This window comes from Macaca mulatta, chromosome X (genome assembly GCF_049350105.2).
Source record: "Macaca mulatta isolate MMU2019108-1 chromosome X, T2T-MMU8v2.0, whole genome shotgun sequence".
In the NCBI taxonomy this organism is placed as follows: domain Eukaryota; kingdom Metazoa; phylum Chordata; class Mammalia; order Primates; family Cercopithecidae; genus Macaca; species Macaca mulatta.
This window is the reverse complement of record NC_133426.1, coordinates 85,725,591-85,749,725: the sequence shown is the minus strand read 5'-3', so window position 1 is coordinate 85,749,725 and position 24,135 is coordinate 85,725,591. Positions and strand designations below refer to the sequence as shown.

The 24,135-nt window shown below is 37.1% G+C and overlaps 1 long non-coding RNA gene across 1 annotated transcript in view; it reads right to left on the bottom strand.

The window, feature by feature from the left end:
- Nucleotides 1-9,042: 9,042 nt before the first annotated feature.
- Nucleotides 9,043-24,135, bottom strand: part of LOC144338780 (uncharacterized) — a 32,648-nt gene continuing 17,555 nt past the window's right edge. The window contains exon 2 of the long non-coding RNA XR_013413159.1: nucleotides 9,043-9,731. This is a non-coding gene — a long non-coding RNA (uncharacterized LOC144338780). The remainder of the gene's footprint in view (nucleotides 9,732-24,135) is intronic.

The following is a 24,135-nucleotide window of genomic DNA, read 5'->3' as shown; positions in this document are numbered from 1 at the left end:
TTCTTCTTCTTCTTCTTCTTCTTCTTCTTCTTCTTCTTCTTCTTCTTCTTCTTCTTGCTGATAGAAACGGGAGATGAGGAAGTTATGTATTATGTAAATAGCTACATATTAACTGCCAAGAGCAGTGTTTATTTTCTTTCATAAAGACATCACATTCAGAACTAAAGCTGAAATTTGCTTTATGCCCTAATTACTCCTGTAATAATCCATAGTCATTTTCCAAAATACATCTGGCCTTTGCCCCTAGCCAAATAAAATTAAATGGCAATATAGAAAAAAATAACATTTTTTTGTATTGTGGAGGCATCTGATGGTAGTAATAACCTCTGCAATTCCTTTCTCTTTTGTTTTACAGTCTTGGCAGGGAGTAAGGAGAGTTTTAGTGACTCTTGCAATAGCTCTAACTCATGGACCATGAAACCAGTATGGGGATTCTTCCAGTTGCTGACTATGTATTTTCCCACTACACATTTTGGAACTTGCGAATAAAATATAACATTAATCTGCAGTCTAAATTCCCCTGTAGGGAGATAGACTTGGGCTATAACTTATTTTATCTTCTGACCTTGATAGCCCCACACTCTGATTTGTAGACTATGGTGGAATTCCAGGTGTCCAAGATTCAGTACCAGTTCAGGGCTAATGTCCAATAGCTTAAAAAATATGGACATTTCCTCTTCATCCAGTCATCCTGATAAATGGATTTGGATTTCTCTGGACAAAGATCGAGGGAATACTAAAAGTATGCAACTGTGGCTTCATTTCAGGGTTATTCATAAAAGGCATCCAACCTCCCTCAAGCAAGGGTCTCCAATTCTGTGGACATTCTTGGGCATGGAAACTGAGTACAAAGCTGCAAACTCCATTGTGGTCACTCAAGTTAAGTTTCTGTACAATAGACTTCAAAGTTTTCTGCCTAAATGTGCCAAACAGCAACTTAATAGATCCCTGAATTTATGCCTAACAATTTCCTGATTAGTTAGCCATTACCATAAACTCTTGAAAGAAAAAATACATTGATTGGTGCTTCAACCCTTTGTTTTATTTAATGTATCAATTGCTTTCACCTTGTGCCTAGGCTTGACCAGCTCAGTACTCATTGTTCTCAATATTGTGGAGAGGGATATGATAAAAAGTTTGAACACAACGTGTCCATTTCAATATTTCCATCTCACTGAGTCTTCAAAATCCTTTCCATATAGTATGACAAGGAAGTTCTGGCATTTCATTAACTATAAACCACTGCTATATAAAAGTTTCAATTTAACCAATCTTGCAGATAATTATCACCATTCTTTGGTGCTCAAACCAACATATTTCATCTTAAAATTTAAATGAATGCATGCACATTATTTAACTTGGCCTAATCAATTTTTATATTCCTTGCTCCATGGTCTAATCCTTATAATACATTCTTATGTATGTTCCCAATATTTCTGATGGTGCATATTGTCAAAGCCAAACACTCTTTTATGAAAAGAACATGCCAATTTTTCCTCATGGGGAGTATAAGCTCTATATACGATATGGTTTGGATATGTGTCCCACCCAAATCTCATCTCAAATTGTAATCCCCACATGTCAAGGTAAGGACCTGTAATCCCCAGGGATTGTGAGGAAGTGACTTAATTATTGCCACAGTTTCCCCCTTGCTGTTCCCATGATAGCGAGTGAGTTCTCACGAGATCTGATGGTATTATAAGTGTCTGGCATTTCCCCTGCTCACACTTCTCTCTCCTACTGCATTGTGAAGAAGTGGTCTGCTTTCCCTTTGCCTTCTGCCATGATTGTAAGTTTCCTGAAGCTTCTCTACCCATGCAAAACTGTGAGTCAATTAAACTTCTTTCCTTTATAAATTACCCACTTTCAGGTATTTCTTTATAGCAGTGCAAAAATGGACTAATAGAATATATAAACCAAAAGTATTATATCTTATTTAGCCCATGTCCATTTGTGCCTCTGTAAAAATACCAGCCTGGATAATTCAGAATAAAACAGAAATTTATGTTTATATTATAGTTTTGGAGGCGGGGAAGTCCAAGTCCAAGGTGTCAGCAGGTTGGGTGAAGGCCAGATTTTCACTTCCAAGAAGGAGTCTTGTTGCTGCATCATCTGGAGGGGAAGAATGCTGTGTTCTTACATGGCAGAAGGCGCACAGTCACTACTCAAGCTCTTTCAAAAGTTTGCTAATCCCATTCATGAGGGCTCTGCCAGCACTATTGAATCATCCCCTGAAGGCCCCACCTCTTAATACTATTGCATTTCTAATTACATTTCAATACATGAATTCTGGGGGAGCATTCATATCGTAGCCACCCACTTGGAAGAGTATAAGAGAAAACTTGAATGTTTAAATATTGACAGAAAGGGACCATTAGAGAGGCACAGGTTTAAGACACAAGAGACATGAGGACATTAGTGGAGCTAGGTTTTTCAGGAAGTGGTAGGAAAAAGAATAAAAAAGCACAACTGAAAAGATAATCCTGGCCGAGCGCGGTGGCTCATGCCTGTAATCCCCGCACTTTGGGAAGCCAAGACAGGTGGATCACCTGAAGTCAGGAGTTCGAGACCAGCCTGGGCAACATGGCGAAATGCTGCCTCTGCTAAAAATAGAACAATTAGCCGGGCATGGTGGTGGGCGCCTGTAATCCCAGCTACTCGGGAGGCTAAGACAGGAGAATCACTTGAACCTGGGAGACAGAGGTTCCAGATTGCACCACTGTACAGGGAGGCAGAGTCAGACTCCACCTCAAAAAAAAAAAAAAAGGCCAGGCAAGGTGGCTCACGCCTGTAATCCCAGCACTTTGGGAGGCCAAAACGGGGATCAGGAGGTCAGGAGATCGAGATCATCCTGGCTTACACGGTGAAACTCCGTCTCTACTAAAAAAATACAAAAAAGTAACTGAGCGAGGTCATGGACACCTGTAGTCCCAGCTACTCAGGAGGCTGAGGCAGGAGAATGGAGTGAACCCAGGAGGCAGAGCTTGCAGAGAGCCGAGATCGTGCCATTGCACTCCAGCCTGGGTGACAGAGCAAGACTCTGTCTCAAAAAAAAAAAAAAAAAAAAAAAAAGATAATCCTTATACAGGAAGAAGGAGTTAAGTCTCTTCCATTCCATTGAACTAGAAAAAATGGGAAATTATTAACAAAATTTGACTTTTATATTCGAAAGTTCAGGATAATTTATTTGATATCTCAAAGTCCAGGACAATAAGGTTGAAAATGTGATCATGAGAGTAGATGACTGAAGTGGAGAGGAAGTAAAGGTGATAGTGATGAGAAAATCAAGAACCAAGAGGCCAGTGAATTGGATGTGTTGTTCACATGGATACTGATGGAACTGAGAATAATGACAGTACCTGAGATAGAAAACTAAATGAAGCAGGTGTCAAGTTTTTCAATAAATGATGGAGTAATAGGAATGACTAGGTAAGTAAATTTTGACAGTAAAGACTGGAGGGAAATTAAGAGTCTATGAGCACCCAAAGAAAAAGAGTTTTTATGAGATGCGTAATGATAGCCTGAAAGTATCTCTGATGAGATTTTAGTATCATAGCCATTAAAATCAGGAACAAGAGGGGGATTAATGCTACTATTCAATGCAGTACTAATTGCAAATATTTTCCTACACAGAAAATCCAGAAGAATTGACTGCTACACTATTAAAACCAATATAATAAGTGAGTAGGATGTTTTATGAAACATGTCAAATTAATTTTAAAATCTTCATAAAATAATATTTATAAATAGCTAAAATCATTTTGAAATAAGATTACAAAGAGATTTGTATTGTTCTATAAAGATTTATCCCTGAAGTTTTGTAATTAAAACAAAATTTTGGGGACTTGGAAATGAATAGACAGTACAGATTTTATACATACATATATATATATATACACACACACACACATAAACACACATACATATATATTTGTGTGTGTGTATGTGTGTCTATATTATAATACGGCAGTAGTAACTAATATAAGCATAACACAAAAGAAGCATCTGATGTTGGAGAATGATGAGCTAATTAATGAATATTTTTGGAAAAATTTGCTGTACATTTGGAAAGTAAGGTCAGATTCCTTTGTTGTTGTTTTATTATTTTTTTCCAACTTTAATTTTTATTTTTAAAATTGTATTCTATTGCAATATTTTTGGGGGAACAAGTGGTTTTTGGTTACATGGATAAGTTCTTTAGTGGTGATTTCTGAGATTTTAGTACAACTTTCACCAAAGTAGTATACACTGTACCCAATGTGTAGTCTTTTATCCTTCACCTTACTCCCACACTTTCCCCTGAGTCCTCAAAGTCCATTATATCATTCTTATGGCTTTGTGTCCTCATCTCTTAGCTTCCACTTAAAAGTGAGAACATATGATATTTGGTTTTCTATCCCTGAGTTATTTCACCTAGAATAATGGTCTCCAACTCCATCTAGGTTGCTGTGAATGCCATTATTTTGTTCCTTTTTATGGCTGACTATTATTCCATATATATACCAAATTATCTTTATCCATTCGTTGGTTGATGGACATTAGGCTGGTTCCATATTTTTGCAATTGCAAATTGTGCTGCTATAAACAAGTGAGTGCAAGTGTCTTTTTCATATAACGACTTACTTTCCTCTGGGTATGCACCCATTAGTGGGATTGCTGAATCCAAGGGTAGTTCTACTTTTAGTTTTTTAAGGAATCTCCATACTGTTTTCCATAGAGGTTGTACCAGTTTACATTCCCAGCAGCAGTGTAAATGTGTTCCCTTTTCACAACATCCATAACAATATCCATTATTTTTTTCATTTTTTAATTATGACCATTCTTGCAGAAGTAAGATGATACCTCACTGTGGTTTTAATTTGCATCTCCCTGATAATTATTGACGTTGAACATTTTTCATGTTTGTTGGCCATTGTATATACTCTCTACAGAATTGTTTGTTCATGTCCTTTGCCCAATTTTGATGGGATTATTTGTTTGTTTGTTTTCCCTGTAAATTAGTTTGAGCTCCATTTAGATTCTGGATATTAGTCCTTTGTTGGATGTAAAATTTGCAAATATTTTCTCCCATTCTGTAGGTTATCTGTTAACTCTGCTGATTATTTCTTTTGCTGTGCAGAAGTTTTTTAGTTTAATTCAGTACCATGTATTTATTTTTGCTTTTGTTGCATTTGCTTTGGGGCTGTTGGTCATAAACTCTTTGCCTAAGGCAATGTCTAAAAGTTTTTCTGATGTTATCTTCCAGAATTTTTATAGGTTCAGGTCTTAGATTTAAGTCTTTGTTCCATCTTGAGTCGACTTTTTTAATAAGGTGAGAGGTGAGGATCCAGTTTCATTCTTCTACCTGTGGCTTGCCAATTATCCTGAGCACCTTTTGTTGAATAAGGGTCCTTTCTCCACTTTATGTTTTTGTATATTTTGTGAAATATCAGTATTTGGCTTTATTTCTGGGTTCTCTATTCTGTTCTATTGGCCTACTTTCCTATTTTTATACCAGTACCATGCTGTTTTCTTGACTATAGCCTTGTGGTACGGTTTGAAGTAGGATAATTTGATGCCCCCAGATTTGTTCTTTTGGCTTAGTCTTGTTTGTCTAGGCAGGGTCTTTTTTTGACTCCATATAAAATTTAGAATTGTTTATTTCAAGTTCTGTGAAGAATGATGATGGTACTTAGATGGGAATTGCATTGAATCTGTAGATTGCTTTTGGCCATATGGTAATTTTCACAATATTCATTCTAACCATCCAGGAGCATGGAATGTGTTTCCATTTCTTTGTGTCATTGATAATTTCTTGCAGGAGTGTTTTGCAATTTCCCTTGTAGAGATATTTCACATCATTGGTTAAGTATATTCCTAAGTATTTTATGTTTTTGCAGCTGTTGTAAAAGGGATTGAGTTCTTGATTTGATTCTCAGCTTGGTCGCTGTTGGTGTATATCGTTGCTACTGATTTGTGTACATTGATTTTGTATCCGAAAACTTTACTGAATTCATTAATCAGATCTAGGAGCTTTTTGGATGAGTCTTTAGTGTTTTCTACGTATATGGTCATATTATCAGTGGACAGCGACCCTTTGACTTCCTCTTTACCTATTTGAATGCCCTTTATTTTTTTCTCTTGCTCTAAGACTTCCAGTACTATATTGAACAGAAGTGGTGGAAGTGGGCATCCTTGTCTTTTTCCATTTCTGGGGGAGAATGCTTTCAAATTTTCCCCATTCAGCATAAGACTGCCTGTGTGTTTGTTATAGATGGCTTTATTATCTTGAGGTATGTCCATTCTATGCCAATTTTTCTGAGGGTTTTAATCATAAGGATTTTAATCATGCTGTATTTTGTCAACTGCTTTTTCTGCAACTATTTAGATGATCATATGTTTGTTTTTAATTCTGTCTATGTGATGCATCTCATTTATTGCCTTGCATGTGGTAAAGCATCCCTGCATCCCTGGTATGAAACCCACTTAATCATTCTGGATTATCTTTTTGATATGCTGTTGGATTCGGTTAGCTAGTATTTTGTTGAGGATTTTTGCATCTATGTTCATCAGGGATATTGTTCTGTAGTTTTCTTTTTCTCTTATGTCCTTTCCTGATTTGGGTATTGGGGTGATACTGGGTTCATACAATGATTTATGGGGGATTCCCTCTCTATCTTTGAAATAGTTTCAGTAAGATTAGTATCAATTTTCCTTTGAATATCTGATAGAATTCAGCTGTGAATGCATCTGGCCTGGACTTTTGTTGTTGTTGTTGTTGGCAATTTTAAAATTACAGTTTCAATCTCGCTACTTGTCATTGGTCCATTCAGAGTTTCTATTTCTTCCTGATTTAATCTAGGAGGGCTGTATATTTTCAGGAATTTATCCATCTCCTCTAGATTTTCTAGTTTGTGCACGTAAAGGTGTTCACAGTAACCTTGAATGATCTTTTGTATTTCTGTCATATCAGTTATAATATCTCTCATTTTGTTTCCAGTTGAGCTTATTTGGATCTTCTCTCTTTTCTTGGTTAATCTAATGGTCTATCAATTTGTTTATCTTTTCAAAAAACCAGTTTTTCCTTTATTAATATTTTGCATTTTTTTGTTTCAATTTCATTTAGTTCTGCTCTGATTGATTCATGTTATTTCTTTTCTTCTGCTTGGTTTGGGTTTGATTTGTTTGTGTTTCTCTAGTTCCTTGAGGTGTGAGCTGAGATTGTCTATTTGTGCTCTTTCAGACCTTTTTTTTTTTTTTTTTTTTTTTTTTTTTTTTTTTTTTAAGACTGAGTCTCGCTATGTCTCCCAAGCTGTAGTGCAGTGGCATGATCTCGGCTCACGGCAAGCTCCACCTCCCAGGTTCACACCATTCTCCTGCCTCAGCTCCCAAGTAGCTGGGACTACAGGTGCCCGCCACCAAGCCTGGCTAATTTTTTGTATATTTAGTAGAGACAGAGTTTCACTGTGTTAGCCAGGATGGTCTCGATCTCCTGACCTCGTGATCCACCCACCTCAGCCTCCCAAAGTGCTGGGATTACAGGCATGAGCCACCGTGCCTGGCTGCTCTTTCAGACTTTTTAATGTAGTCATTTAATGCTATGAATTTTCCTCTTAGTGCAACTTTTGCTATATCCTTCATAGGTTGTTTCACTATAATCATTCAGTTGAAATCTTTTTTTGTTTTTTTAATTTCCATCTTGATTTCATTATTTTCCCAAAGATCATTCAAGAGCAGATTACTTAAATTCCCTGTATTTGTATAGTTTTGAGGGCTCCTTTTGGGGTTAAATTCTACTTTTATTTCATTGTGATCTAAGAGGATACTTGATATACTTTCGATCCTATTAAATTTATTGAGACTTGTTTTGTGACCTATCACATGGTCTATCTTGGTGAATGTTCCATGTGTCAAGAAAAAGAATGTATATTGTGTTGTTGTTGGGGTCTGTAAATATCTATTAGTACATTTGTTCCAAGGTATAGTTTAAGTCCATTTTTTTCTTTGCTGACTTTCTGTCTTGAAGACCTGTTTAGTGCTGCCAGTGGAGTATTGAAGTTCCTCACTATTTTTGTGCTGTCATCTAGCTCAGTTCTTAGGTATAGTAGTAATGCTTTCATAAATTTGTGAGCTTCAGTGTTAGGTACATATATATTTAGGATCGTGACATTTTCCTGTTGGACTAAACCTTTTAAAATTATAGAATGGCCTTCTTTGTCTTTTTTTTTTTTTTTTTTTTTTTTTTTTAACTGCTGTTGCTTTTAAGTCTGTTTTGTCTGATATAAGACTAGCTCCTCTTGCTTGCTTTTGCTTTCCATTTGTGTGGAATATTTTTTTCCCACCCTTTACCTTAACTTTATATGAATCCTTATGTGTTAGGTGAGTCTCTTGAAGGCAGGAGATTCTTGGTTGGTGGATTTTTATCCATTCTGCCATTACTCATATTGTAACTGGGGCATTTAGATCATTTACATTTAATGTTAGTATTGAGATGTGAGGTACTGTTCAATTAATCGTGTTAGTTGTTCCCTTAAAACCTTTTTTCCCCATTATGTTATTGTTTTATAGGCCTTGTGATGTTTATGCTTTAAGGACGTTCTATTTGGTGTATGTTGAGGTTTCTTCCAAAATTTGGAACTCCCTTTACCACTTCTTGTAGTGTTGGCTTGGTAGTGGTGAATTATCTCAGTATTTGTTTGTCTGAAAAGGAATTTTTAACTCTGTTTCATTTATGAAGCTTAGTTTCACTGGATAAAAAAGTTTGTGACTGACAATTATTTTGTTTCAGGAGGTTAAAGGTGAGACCCCAATCCATTCTGCCTTGTAAGGTTTCTGTTTAGAAATCTGGTGTTAATCTGATAGGGTTTTCTTTATAGATTAACTGATGCTTTTGTCCTATAGCTCTTAAGATTTTTTTTCCTTTGTCTTGACTTAGACAACCTGATTACTACGTGCCTATATGATAATCTTTTTTTGATGAATTCCCCAGGCTTTTTTTGAGCGTCTTGTATGTGGATGCTTAGGTTTCTAGCAAGGCCAGGGAAGTTTTCCAGTTATTCCCTAAAATAAATTTTCCAAACTTTTAGATTTCTCTTTATTCTTGGGAATACTAATTATTCTTAGGTTTGGCCATTTAACATAACTGAAAATTTCTTGGTGGTTTTTGTTCATTTACTCAATTTTTAAAATTTGTCTTTGTCTGTTTGGGTGAATTAAAAAACCTTGTCTTTGAGCCCTGAAGTTTTTATTCTACTTGTTTTATTCTATTGCTGAAACTTTCTAGTGCATTTTGCATTTCTCTAAGAGTATTTTTTGTTTCCAAAAATTTTGGTTGTTTTTGCATTATGATACCTATTTCTCTGGAGAATTTTTCATCCATATCCTGTATTGTTTTTTAACTTCATTCAAGTTGGTTTTCACCTTTCTCTGGTATCTGCTGGAGTGACTTAATAATCAACTTTCTGAATTCTTTATCTGGCAATTCAGAAATTTCTTCTTGGTTTTGATTCATTGCTGGGGAGCTAATGTGATCTTTTGTAATTGTTGTATAAACATTTTTTTGCATATTACCAGAATTACTTTTCTGGTTCCTTTTTACTTAGGTAGACTATTTCAGTGGAAAAGTCTGGTACTCAAGACCTGCTGTTTAGATTCATTTGTCCCATGGGGTGATCCCTTGATGTGGTGCTCTCCTCCTTCCCTTAGGGATGGAGCTTTCTGAGAGCTGAACTGCAGTGATAGTTATTGCTCTTCTGGCTCCAGCCACCCAGCTGGGCTACCAGGCTCTGGGTAGGTGCTGGGGAATGTCTGCAAAGAGTCCTGTGATGTGATTCACTTAAAGTCTTCCAGCTGTGGATGCCAGCATCTGTTCTGGTGGAGGTGGCAATGGAATGAAGTAGCTCTGTGAGAGTCTTTGGTTGTAGATATGTTTAGTGTGCTGGCTTTCTCAAATGCTGGTTATGCAAGCAGTGAAGTTGTCACTTGGACAGAATCAAGACCTCTGGTTAGTCTAAATGTTGCAGGCAGTGAAATTAGTTGTTGTTTTATCCTTCCTAGTAGCTGGGTCATTTTGTCATGAATTGCTGTAACAGCCTGAGTTGGTTGGCCTTCAGCCAGGAAGTGGTGCTTTCAAGAGAGCACCAGTTGCAGTAGTAGGAGGGTGGTCTAAGCTTGCCCTAAGTTGGCCAAGGTAAGTAATCTAGTTTCCTAGGTGATGGGCAAGGCCATAAAGCTCCCAAGTGTTTCTGTCTTTTGTGTTTGAATACCAGGGTGGGTAGAGAAATATCATCATGTGGGGGCAGGTTTAGGTGGGTCTGGACTCACACTCTCCTTGTGCTGAGTTAGTGGCAGCCACTGTAGGGGATGGGGTGTGGTTCTTGGGCCAATGGGGTTATATTTCAGAGGGGATTATGGCTGCCTCTACTGTGCCATATATTTCATCAGAAAAGTGGGGTATAGCCTGTAGCAAGAGGCTTCACCCAGCTCCCACACAGCTGGTGAGGCCGGTGTTGCTCCCAGAGAGCCGTGCTCAGAACTTACCCCAGACTCTACACTTCCTCACTGAGAAAGCAAGCACAGTTGTCAGGCTTTGCCCCTCCCTGTCTGGCCACACTGTCAGTGGCAGCTTCTGTGTTTGTATATGCAGTAGTTCTTGTTTGCCCCCCAAATTAGTTTTTTGCCTGTCTCATGAAATTTGCAGTGGCATACCATTTCTCTCAAAGGATCTGTGAATTCTTTTGGTTTTCCTGTTACATTTTTGCAGTAGTTCTTGAAGCAAAAGTTCATGGTATGAGTCTCTACATGCTGTTCTGTCTGTCCAAGTAAGAGCTGCACGTTAGCCCTGTCTCTTATATGCCATCTTCCTCCCTGTCCCTACTGTAATTTTTAAGCTTTTTGGGGGGCTTGGGTAAAGAGCATCATTTAGTGTTGATTTTGGCCACTGTAGAGACAAACTCTGAGTACTTTATCTGAAACGTAAAGTTAGATTCTAAGATTCTAAACTTACACCCTTAGCAAAGTATGCTTTTAGGGGAATTGGTAACATAAACGTTAAAAAAAAAAAAAAAAGTAAGTATAGCTAGGCACAGCGATTCACACCTGTAATTCCAGCTTATTTGGAGGCCAAGGCAGGAGGACTGATTGAGCCTAGGAGATCAAGGCTGCAGTGAGCCATGATTGTGCCACTAACTCCAGCCTGGGAGACAGAGTGAGACCATGTGTCCAAAAAAGTAAAAATGAAGCAAGAAAAATAAATTTTGAAAAATATGATATAACTTTAGAATAGGACAAATTTCTTTTTTAATTTATTTTTATTTTTTATTTTTTTTCAATTTATTTATTTATTTATTTATTTTTTATTCTTATACTTTAAGTTCTAGGGTACATGTGCATAACGTGCAGGTTTGTTACATATGTATACTTGTGCCATGTGGCTGTGCTGCACCCATCAACTCCTCAGCACCCATCAACTCGTCATTTACATCAGGTATAACTCCCAATGCAATCCCTCCCCCCTCCCCCCTCCCCATGATAGGCTCCGGTGTGTGATGTTCCCCTTCCCGAGTCCAAGTGATCTCATTGTTCAGTTCCCACCGATGAGTGAGAACATGGGGTGTTTGGTGTTCTGTTCTTGTGATACTTTGCTAAGAATGATGGTTTCCAACTGCATCCATGTCCCTACAAAGGACACAAACTCATCCATTTTTATGGCTGCATAGTATTCCATGGTGTATATGTGCCACATTTTCTTAATCCAATCTGTCACTGATGGACATTTGGGTTGATTCCAAGTCTTTGCTATTGTGAATAGTGCCGCAATAAACATGCGTGTGCATGTGTCTTTATAGCAGCATGATTTATAATCCTTTGGGTATATACCCAGTAATGGGATGGCTGGCTCATATGGTACTTCTACTTCTAGATCCTTGAGGAATCGCCATACTGTTTTCCATAATGGTTGAACTAGTTTATAATCCCACCAACAGTGTAAAAGTGTTCCTATTTCTCCACATCCTCTCCAGCACCTGTTGATTTCTGACTTTTTAATGATCGCCATTCTAACTGGTGTGAGATGGTATCTCATTGTGGTTTTGATTTGCATTTCTCTGATGGCCAGTGACGATGAGCATTTTTTCATGTGTCTGTTGGCTGTATGAATGTCTTCTTTTGAGAAATGTCTGTTCATATCCTTTGCCCACTTTTGGATGGGGTTGTTTGTTTTTTTCTTGTAAATTTGTTTGAGTTCTTTGTAGGTTCTGGATATTAGCCCTTTGTCAGATGAGTAGATTGCAAAAATTTTCTCCCATTCTGTAGGTTGCCTGTTCATTCTGATGGTAGTTTCTTTTGCTGTGCAGAAGCTCTTTAGTTTAATTAGATCCCATTTGTCAATTTTGGCTTTTGCTGCAGTTGCTTTTGGTGTTTTAGACATGAAGTCTTTGCCCATGCCTATGTCCTGAATGGTACTACCTAGGTTTTCCTCTAGGGTTTTTATGGTATTAGGTCTAACATTTAAGTCTCTAATCCATCTTGAATTAATTTTCATATAAGGAGTAAGGAAGGGATCCAGTTTCAGCTTTCTACTTATGGCTAGCCAATTTTCCCAACACCATTTATTAAATAGGGAATCCGTTCCCCATTTCTTGTTTCTCTCAGGTTTGTCAAAAATCAGATGGCTGTAGATGTGTGCTATTATCTCTGAGGACTCTGTTTTGTTCCATTGGTCTATATCTCTGTTTTGGTACCAGTACCATGCTGTTTTGGTTACTGTAGCCTTGTAGTATAGTTTGAAGTCAGGTAGCGTGATGCCTCCAGCTTTGTTCTTTTGACTTAGGATTGTCTTGGCAATGCGGGCTCTTTTTTCATTCCATATGAACTTTAAAGCAGTTTTTTCCAAATTCTGTGAAGAAACTCATTGGTAGCTTGATGGGGATGACATTGAATCTATAAATAATCTTGGGCAGTATGGCCATTTTCTCGATATTGATTCTTCCTATCCATGAGCATGGTATGTTCTTCCATTTCTTTGTGTCCTCTTTTCTTTCACTGAGCAGTGGTTTGTAGTTCTCCTTGAAGAGGTCCTTCACATCCCTTGTAAGTTGGATTCCTAGGTATTTGATTCTCTTTGAAGCAATTGTGAATGGAAGTTCATTCATGATTTGGCTCTCTGTTTGTCTGTTACTGGTGTATACGAATGCTTGTGATTTTTGCACCTTAATTTTGTATCCTCAGACTTTGCTGAAGTTGCTTATCAGCTTAAGGAGATTTTGGGCTGAGACAATGGGATTTTCTAAACATACAATCATGTCATCTGCAAAGAGGGACAATTTGACTTCTTCTTTTCCTAACTGAATACCCTTGATTTCTTTCTCTTGCCTGATTGCCCTAGCCAGAAATTCCAACACTATGTTGAATAGGAGTGGTGAGAGAGGGCATCCCTGTCTTGTGCCAGTTTTCAAAGGGAATTTTTCCAGTTTTTGCCCATTGAGTATGATATTGGCTGTGGGTTTGTCATAAATAGCTCTTATTATTTTGAGATACGTTCCAACAATACCGAATTTATTGAGCGTTTTTAACATGAAGGGCTGTTGAATTTTGTCAAAAGCCTTTTCTGCATCTATTGAGATAATCATGTGGTTCTTGACTTTGGTTCTGTTTATATGCTGGATTATGTTTATTGATTTGCGAATGTTGAACCAGCCTTGCATCCCAGGGATGAAGCCCACTTGATCATGGTGGATAAGCTTTTTGATTTGCTGCTGAATCCGGTTTGCCAGTATTTTACTGAGGATTTTGGCATCAATGTTCATCAGGGATACTGGTCTAAAATTCTCTTTTCTTGTTGTGTCTCTGCCAGGCTTTGGTATCAGGATGAGGTTGGCCTCATCAAATGAGTTAGGGAGGATTCCCTCTTTTTCTATTGATTGGAATAGTTTCAGAAGGAATGGTACCAGCTCCTCCTTGTACCTCTGGTGGAATTCAGCTGTGAATCCATCTGGTCCTGGACTTTTTTGGTTGGTAGGCTATTAATTATTGCCTCAATTTCAGAGCCTGCTATTGGTCTATTCAGGGATTCAACTTCTTCCTGGTTTAGTCTTGGAAGAGTGTAAGTGTCCAGGAAATTATCCATTTCTTCTAGATTTTCAATTTTATTTGCATAGAGGTGTTTATAGTATTCTCTGATGGTAGTTTGTATTTCTGTGGGGTCCGTGGTGACATCCCCTTTATCATTTTTTATTGCGTCTATTTGATTCTTCTCTAATTCTTCTTTATTAGTCTTGCTAGCGGTCTGTCAATTTTGTTGATCTTTTCAAAAAACCAACTCCTGGATTCAATGATTTTTTGGAGGGTTTTTTGTGTCTCTATCTCCTTCAGTTCTGCTCTGATCTTAGTTATTTCTTGCCTTCTGCTAGCTTTTGAATGTATTTGCTCTTGCTTCTCTAGTTCTTTTAATTGTGATATTAGAGTGTCAATTTTAGATCTTTCCTGCTTTCTCTTGTGGGCATTTAGTTCTATAAATTTCCCTCTACACACAGCTTTAAATGTGTCCCAGAGATTCTGGTATGTTGTCTCTTTGTTCTCATTGGTTTCAAAGAACATCTTTATTTCTGCCTTCATTTCATTATGTACCCAGTAGTCATTCAGGAGCAGGTTGTTCAGTTTCCATGTAGTTGAGCGGTTTTGATTCAGTTTCTTAGTCCTGAGTTCTAGTTTGCTTGCACTGTGGTCTGAGAGACAGTTTGTTACAATTTCTGTTCTTGTACATTTGCTGAGGAGTGCTTTACTTCCAATTATGTGGTCAATTTTGGAATAAGTGCAATGTGGTGCTGAGAAGAATGTATATTCTGTAGATTTGGGGTGGAGAGTTCTATAGATGTCTATTAGGTCTGCTTGCTGCAGAGATGAGTTCAATTCCTGGATATCCTTGTTAACTTTCTGTCTCGTTGATCTGTCTCATGTTGAAGTGGAGTGTTGAAGTCTCCCATTATTATTGTATGGGAGTCTAAGTCTCTTTGTAAGTCTCTAAGGACTTGCTTTATGAATCTGGGTGCTCCTGTATTGGGTGCATATATATTTAGGATAGTTAGCTCTTCCTGTTGAATTGATCCCTTTACCATTATGTAATGGCCTTCTCTGTCTCTTTTGATCTTTGATGGTTTAAAGTCTGTTTTATTAGAGACTAGTATTGCAACCCCTGCTTTTTTTTGTTCTCCATTTGCTTGGTAAATCTTTATCCATTCCTTTATTTTGAGCCTATGTATGTCTCTGCATGTGAGATGGGTCTCCTGAATACAGCAGACTGATGGGTCTTGACTCTTTATCCAGTTTGCCATTCTGTGTCTTTTAATTGGAACATTTAGTCCATTTACATTTCAGGTTAATATTGTTATGTGTGAACTTGATCCTGCCATTATGATATTAACTGGTTATTTTGCTCATTAGTTGATGCAGTTTCTTCCTAGCCTAAATGGTCTTTACATTTTGGCATGTTTTTGCAATGGCTGGAACCGGTTGTTCCTTTCCATGTTTAGTGCTTCCTTCAGGGTCTCTTGTAAGGCAGGCCTAGTGGTGACAAAATCTCTAAGCATTTGCTTATCTGTAAAGGATTTTATTTCTCCTTCATTTATGAAACTTAGTTTGGCTGGATATGAAATTCTGGGTTGAAAATTCTTTTCTTTAAGAATGTTGAATATTGGCCCCCACTCTCTTCTGGCTTGCAGAGTTTCTGCTGAGAGATTTGCTGTTAGTCTGATGGGCTTCCCTTTGTGGGTAACCCGACCTTTCTTTCTGGCTGCCCTTAAGGTTTTTTCCTTCATTTTAACTTTGGTGAATCTGGCAATTATGTGTCTTGGAGTTGCTCTTCTCAAGGAGTATCTTTGTGGCGTTCTCTGTATTTCCTGGATTTGAATGTTGGCCTGCCCTACTAGGTTGGGGAAGTTCTCCTGGATGATATCCTGAAGAGTGTTTTCCAACTTGGTTCCATTTTCCCCCTCACTTTCAGGCACCCCAATCAGACGTAGATTTGGTCTTTTTACATAATCCCATACTTTTTGCAGACTTTGTTCATTTCTTTTCCTTCTTTTTTCTTTTGCTTCCTCTTCTCACCTTATTTCGTTCATTTGATCCCCAATCGCTGATACTCTTTCTTCCAGTTGATTGAGTCGGTTACTGAAGCTTGTGCATTTGTCAGGTATTTCTCGTGTCATGGTTTTCATCTCTTTCATTTCGTTTATGACCTTCTCTGCATTAATTACTCTAGCCATCAATTCTTCCACTTTTTTTTCAAGATTTTTAGTTTCTTTGTGCTGGGTACGTAATTCCTCCTTCAGCTCTGAGAAGTTTGATGGACTGAAGCCTTCTTCTCTCATCTCGTCAAAGTCATTCTCCGTCAAGCTTTGATCCGTTGCTGGCGATGAGCTGCGCTCCTTTGCCGGGGGAGATGCGCTCTTATTTTTTGAATTTCCAGCTTTTCTGCCCTGCTTTTTCCCCATCTTTGTGGTTTTATCTGCCTCTGGTCTTTGATGATGATGGTGACGTACTGATGGGGTTTTGGTGTAGGTGTCCTTCCTGTTTGTTAGTTTTCCTTCTAACAGTCAGGGCCCTCAGCTGTAGGTCTGTTGGAGATTGCTTGAGGTCCACTCCAGACCCTGTTTGCCTGGGTGTCAGCAGCAGAGGCTGCAGAATATAGAATATTGCTGAATAGACAGTGTACCTGTCTGATTCTTGTTTTGGAGGCTTCCTCTCAGGGGTGTACTCCAGCCTGTGAGTTGTGGGTTGTCAGACTGCCCCTAGTGGGGGATGTCTCCCAGTTAGGCTACTCAGGGGTCAGGGACCCACTTGAGCAGGGAGTCTGTCCCTTCTCAGAACTCAACCTCCGTGTTGGGAGATCCACTGCTCTCTTCAAAGCTGTCAGACAGAGTCGTTTGCGTCTGCAGAGGTTTCTGTTACTTCTGTTGTTGTTTACTGTGCCCTGTCCCCGGAGGTGGAGTCTACAGAGACAGGCAGGTTTCCTTGAGCTGCTGTGAGCGCCACCCAGTTCGAGCTTCCTAGTGGCTTTGTTTAGCTACTTAAGCCTCAGCAATGGCGGGCGCCCCTCCCCCAGGCTCGCTGCTGCCTTGCAGTTAGATCGCAGACTGCTGTGCTAGCAATGAGGGAGGCTCCGTGTGCATGGGACCCTCCCGGCCAGGTGTGGGATATAATCTCCTGGTGTGCCTGTTTGCTTAAAGCGCAGTATTGGGGTGGGAGTTACCCGATTTTCCAGGTGTTGTGTGTCTCAGTTCCCCTGGCTAGGAAAAGGGATTCCCTTTCCCCTTGTGCTTCCTAGGTGAGGCGATGCCTTGCCCTGCTTCAGCTCTGCTTGTCAGGCTGCAGCAGCTGACCAGCACCGATTGTCTGGCACTCCCTAGTGAGATGAACCCAGTACCTCAGTTGAAAATGCAGAAATCACCAGTCTTCTGTGTCGCTCGCACTGGGAGTTGGAGACTGGAGCTGTTCCTATTCGGCCATCTTGCTCCGCCCCTCCGGACAAATTTCTTAAGCAAAAAAAGTAAAAACCAACAAGGGAAAAAATGTAATAATGATCTATTCCTTTATATCAAAGTTTTTTAAAAACCATACTTCTCAATAACAGGTGACAGACTGGAGGAAGACATTTACAATGTATATAATTGATGAGACATCCACTTTTTAAAAATTTTCTACATGTAAGTAAGAAAAATGAACAAAGAATAAGGAAATACAAGTCACAAAAATGTAACAGGAAATATATCTGGTAAATAAACCCATGAAATAATGCTCAATCTCCTTAGTACTCAAGGAGGTGCAAATTAAACAAGGTGAAATATAGGCACTATTTGTGTTTCAGTAAATACTTGGTTTTATCTCCCGAAAACACTTATATACATGGTCAAAGAATAATACACTGAATGCTTATTGGAGCATTGTTTGTAGGAGTGAAAAACTAGAGCAAGCAGATGCTTATAAATACTAATAGTTGACATTTATTGCAAGATTCTTATGTGGCAGGTACTATTCTAAAGGCTTTACATGCTCTACTACATTTACCCTCAACATCAATCATATGAAGAAAGTATTATTATTTGCATTTTATTTATAAAAATGAGACATAGGAAGAGTAAGTAATTTGTTCCAAGGTCCTTAGATTAGAGTCTGGTAATCCAACGATAGAGCTAGTGTTCTTAACCACTGTGATACTATACAGTGAATTGGCTAAATAGTCTATTATTTGAACTATGAATTATAAATGGCAGTTAAAAAATAAGGTTCAGTATAGATCTCTAATATGTAGATTTTTAGTGAGATATATCTTAGTATAAAGATCTCCAACATATATTGTAGAATAAAGAAGACATTGCATAAAAATATCTAGTATAATAACATCTATTTTTTAATTCCCTGTATATATTCTATATTTTCTACATATACATAGAAATGTGTGAAGAGCACATGGGAAAATATCGAAAAGGATGAGGGAGAAGGCAGTGGAGAGAAATTAGTAGTGGATGCATGTATCCAAAAAATTTCAGCTTTATCTGTAAATATTAACTTTTATAAGTTAATATTTTAAAGGAGAATTAAAGAAAGGTTTACAGTCCAGTGTTGTAAGATTCTTGGAGGTCATCATTAGGCCCTCACAACAAGTAAATTGGAAAATCAGAAAACTCAACAACTCTTTTTAGATCCATAAGAAGTGAGGTCACAAGGAAAACCACTGCTCCCCAAACTGGGGAGGCAGACAGAAAAATACGTAAAAGAAATCAAAGCAGAAACCTCTATGGAAACAAGTGCCAGGGTAAGAAAACCTAATTGTAAATGATGAACTGTTTGGGGCTCAATGTGGACTAGTGTTTGAGATAAAAACTCCAGGTGAGTCCAGTCATCAGGAAGCTCCCACACCAAGAGCTTGGAACTGTGAGGCACTATCTGGTAAGATTGGGACAAGTTAAAATGAAAATACAACATACCAAACTTATGGAATGCAACAAAATGAGTTATCAGCAGGAAGTTTTCAGTAATAAATGGCTACATTAAGAAAAGAGCAAAATCTGAAATTAAAAAAAAAAAATCACTTTACAATGCCAGGAAATAAAAAAAGAACATCTAGTACACAAAGTAAGCATAAGGAAATAATAAAGATGAAAGAAGCAAATTAAATGAAGACTAGAAAAAACAATAGAAAATATTCACAAAAATAAGACTTGTTTTTTAAAAAGATAAAGCAATAGAATTTTAGCTAGAGTAAAAAGGGAGAGAAAAGATATAAACAAATAAATTTATAAATGAAAGAGGAAGCATTACAACTGATACCAGAGAAATCTGAAAGATCATGAGACTACTATGAACAATTACATATCAACAAATTGGATAACCTAGAAGTGGATGAATCCTAGACATAAAATCTAGCATGCCTGAACCATGAAGAAATAGAAAATCTGAATAAACTGATAACATGAAAAGAGATTAAATCAGTTATCAAAAATCTCCTTGCAAAAAAGTTTAGAGCTAGATGAATTCACTGGGGAATTCTATCCAAACTTTAAGAATTTTAGCAATTCTAAAACTCTTCTAAAACTTTGAGAGGATGTAACCCTTTCAAATTCATTCTGTGAGGCCAACTTTACCCTCATACCAAAAGCAGACACTATAAGAAGAAAATTACAATCGCTATTCCTGATGTACATAGATAAGAAAATCCTCAGCAAAATACTATAAACTGACTTCAGTAGGACTTTATAAGAATTACACACCTTGAAAAAGTGAATTTAAACCTTGGAAGCAAGAATGTTTAACACATGCAAATAATAAATATGATACTGAGACAGACAGGTCAGGAAGCTCCCTGACAAAATTTCAGCTGGCCTGTGCATTGGGAGGAGAGCACACTAGGGTGGAGACACAAAAGTTTTCATTCTTTGAAGCAGGGAGAAGCCTCGCCCCTCCTCTTCCTGTGTGGAACTTCGGATTCAACTGCAAGGCAGGAAGCGGAACAGCAGGGACTCTGGCTTTGTAGAAGGTACCTGTTTCCCTTTTTTTTCCCTTTTCACCCAATAAAACCCTGCCTTATTCACCCTTCAAATTGCCTGTGAGCCTAATCGTTTGTGGCCTTGTGACAAGGACCCCGTCTTTAGGTGAACTAAGGAAAAGTCCCTCAACAATACACTACATAAACAGAATCAAAAATAAAAATCATATGATCATCTCAATAGATGTAGAAAAAAAATGTGAGTTCAACACCCTTTCATGGTAAAATCTCTCAAAAAATTAAGTATATAAGAAATGTACTTCAACATAATAAAGGTCATATATTACCCACCTACAGCTAATACAGTCAATTTAAAAAACTGAAGGCTGTTCCTCTAAGATCATGAACAAGGCAAGGATTCTCACTTCACCACTTCTAATTGACATAATACTAGAAGTCCTAGCCAGTGTAATTAGACAACAAAAAATAAGTCTTACATATAGGAATGGAAAAAGTAAAACTGTCTATTTGCATATAATGTGATATTACATTTAGAAAACCCTAAAAAACTTCTCAAAAAAGTGTCAGAACTAATACGTCAACTCAGTAATATTATAGGACACAGAATCAGCATACAATTATCTGTTACATTTCTATATACTAACAGCTTATCAGAAAAAAATAGGGAAACAATCTTATTAAAATCTCATCTAAAATATCATCAAAAAAGATAAAATTAGACATAAATTTAATCAAGAAAATGAAAAAGGTGTACACTGAAAACTACAAAACAATTGAAAGACAACAAACTAGACAAAAATAAATTGAAATATATTTTTGTGTTATGGAATTGCTAAAATGTTCATACTACACAAAGCAATCAACAGATTCAACTCAATCCCTATCAAAATTCCAATGACCTTTTTCACAGAAATAGAATAAGTTATCCTAAAATTTATATATGAAACCAGAAAAGACCCTGTAAGCAAAGCAATTTTGAGTAAGTAGAACAAAGCTAAAGACAGCAGACTTCTTGATTTCAATTATATTACATATTTATAGTAATTAAAATAGTATTGGCACTGGCATAAAACAGACATGTAGACCAAAAGAACAGAATTAAGAACCCTGAAATAAATCCTCACATATAAAGTCAGCTAATTTTCGACAAGGATGCAAAGAATGGTCACTTCAATAAATGGTGTTGGAAATACTAGTTATCAACATGAAAACAGGTAAAATTTGACTCTTATCTTCCCCCATACACACAATCAATGCATAATGAATTCATGACCCAACAATAAGGCATGAATCTGTAAAAGTCCTAGAAAAAAATCATAGTGGAAAAATTCCTACAAAATGATTTTGACAATAATTTTTGTATGTGACATACAAAGCAAAAGTAAGAGATATAAAAATAAACAAATGGGAATACATCAAACTAAAAAGCTTCTGCACAGCTAAGAAACAATTAACAAAATAAAAAGCAACCTATGGAATGGGAGAAAACATTTGCAAAACATACATCTCATAAGGAGTTAATATCCAAAATATCCGAGAAACTCATACCATGGAACAGCTAAAATACACCCAATTTTTAATAATGGGCAAAAGACCTAAGTAGACATTCTTCCAAAAAAAACATACAAATGCTCCAAGTAGATGAATAGTTGATCAATATCACAAATAACCCAGGAAATACAAATCAAAACCACAATACGATATTACCTTACATCTGTTTGAATGGCTATTATTAAAATGCCAAAAGATAAATTATTCTGCAAGTGTGGAGTAAAGAGAACACTTGTACACTCTTGGTGAAAATGTAAATATATACATCAATTATCAAAAACAGTATGCAGGTTTCTCAACAAATTAGAAACAGAAATACCATATGATCTAGCGATCCCACTTATGGGTGTATATATCCAAAATAATTGAAACCACAATTTCAAAGAAATATGTGCACTCCTATGTTCACTGCAGCATTGTTTACAATAGCCAAGATATGAGAAACATGTAAATGCCCATCAATGGATGAATAAATAAGAAATTGTGATATTATATATATATATATATGAATAATATTCAACCTTAAGAAAGAAGCAAATTCTGCCATTTGTTACAAAATGAATGGACCTAGAGGGCATTATGCTAAGTAAAATAAACTAGACACAGAACAAAAACTGTATTATTTTACTTATTTGTGGTATGTAAATTAGTCGAACTCATATACAGGGAATAGAATGGTGGTTACTAAAGACTGAGGTAAGGCAGAAATGGAAAGGTGATAGTTTGAGGGTCAAAATTTCAGTTATGCATGATAAATTGGTTCTGGAGATCTACTATATAGCATAGAGACCATATCTGACAATACTCTATTGTATACTTAAAATTGCTAAAAGAAATAGATCTTATATTAAATGTTCTTAACATTAAAAAACAAGATAAAAGATATTAATAACAAATGGGACAGGTGAAAACTTTGATAAGTGATGTATATGTTTAGAGTGTTGATGGTGATGATCGTTACACAAGTATATACGTAGCTTCAATTTATCAATATGTATATATTAAATGTGTAAAGATTTTAATATGTCAATCATACCTTAATAAGGTGGTTTAAAAAAATGAAAGTGGGAATGACTTTATTAATTTCAAACATAAGAGCAAGGGACATTATCAGTGAGCAGAAAAAATGAAATAATAAAAATTAAAACAGAAATCAATGCATTTGGACACAGGAAATCAAGAGAAAATAAACAGACACAAAGGTGGTTCTTTGAAAAGATTAACACAAATGAAAAACCTCTAGCCAGGCTAATTCAGGCTAATTAAGAAAGAAAAAGAGAGTGCTAATGCAGGGCCTAGACTTCTAGTGCCTCTGAGGCAGAACCAAAGTAGCATGCACCCAGGGAAATTCCTGTTCCTGTCTGCCTGTCTGCCTGTGACCTGTGTACCTGTTACAAAACTCTAGGGCCAGCTGATTTTTTTGCTTGCAGGATGGTTTTGAACAGAAATAATACTTGTTTACTGTAGGAGTCCTAGTTTTTATTTTTCTGTCCCATGAATTCTGTGAAATGATTTATTCCTTTCAGGCCAGGAATCTCATAGGCATATATGCCTCTAGGTTAGGATTATCCTAACTCACTAAAGATGTCAGGCTATTGGGGCTGAGAGGAGTTTGGGCTGTTAAAAAAAAAAAAAAAAAGTGTTTTTCTCTCAAACTGGTGACCAACAAATAGCTAAGACAATTTTGGTGCTTTACCTATCTCTGCAAAGAATGGATGATTTGACATACCATTAATTACAACCTCCAATCATATCAAGCAAAAGTACCTTAAAAGAAAAACTAATGGACACTCTCAAAAAAAATTTAAATAACAGAAGATCAAAAAGACTTTAGAATTTGGGAAATAAAGGAAAACAGAAGATGCTAATTACTGATATCTAAAATGAAAAGTGGACATCACTATAAAGCCGATGGAGATTAAAATGATACTAAACTATTTTTTTCAACTTTTATTTTAGGTTCAAGGGGTACATGTGCAAATTAGTTGCAAGAGTATATTGCATGACCCTGAGGTTTAGGGTATTAATGATCCCATCACCCAGATAGTGAGCATAGTACCCAATAGGTAGTTTTTAAAAATTCTCAGGCATTCCATTCCCTCTGTCATCTAGTAGTCCCCAGTGTCTATTGTTCCCAACTGTTTAGCTATGTGTACTCAGTGTTTGGCTCCCACTTTTATATGAGAGCATGTAGAATTCAGTTTTCTTCTCCTGCATTAACTTGGATAATGACTTCCAGCTACATCTGTGTTTCTGCAAAAAACATGATTTCATTCTGTTTTATGGCTGTGTAGTATTCCATGGTGATACATACTACAGTTTCCAGTTTCTTTCTTTCTTTCTTTCTTTTTTTTCTTTTTTTTTTTTTTAAGATGGGCTAAGGTTTACTTACTTACATAACATTTAAAAATAATTCATTGGATGGCTGGCAAGATGGCCAAAATAGGAACAGCTCCAGTCTCCAGCTCCAAGCAAGACCAATGCAGAAGGTGGCTGATTTCTGCATTTTCATCTGAGGTACCTGGCTCATCTAATTGGGACTGCTTAGGCAGTGAGTGCAGCTCATGGAGGGCAAGCAGAAGCAGGGTGGGGTGCTGCCTCACCTG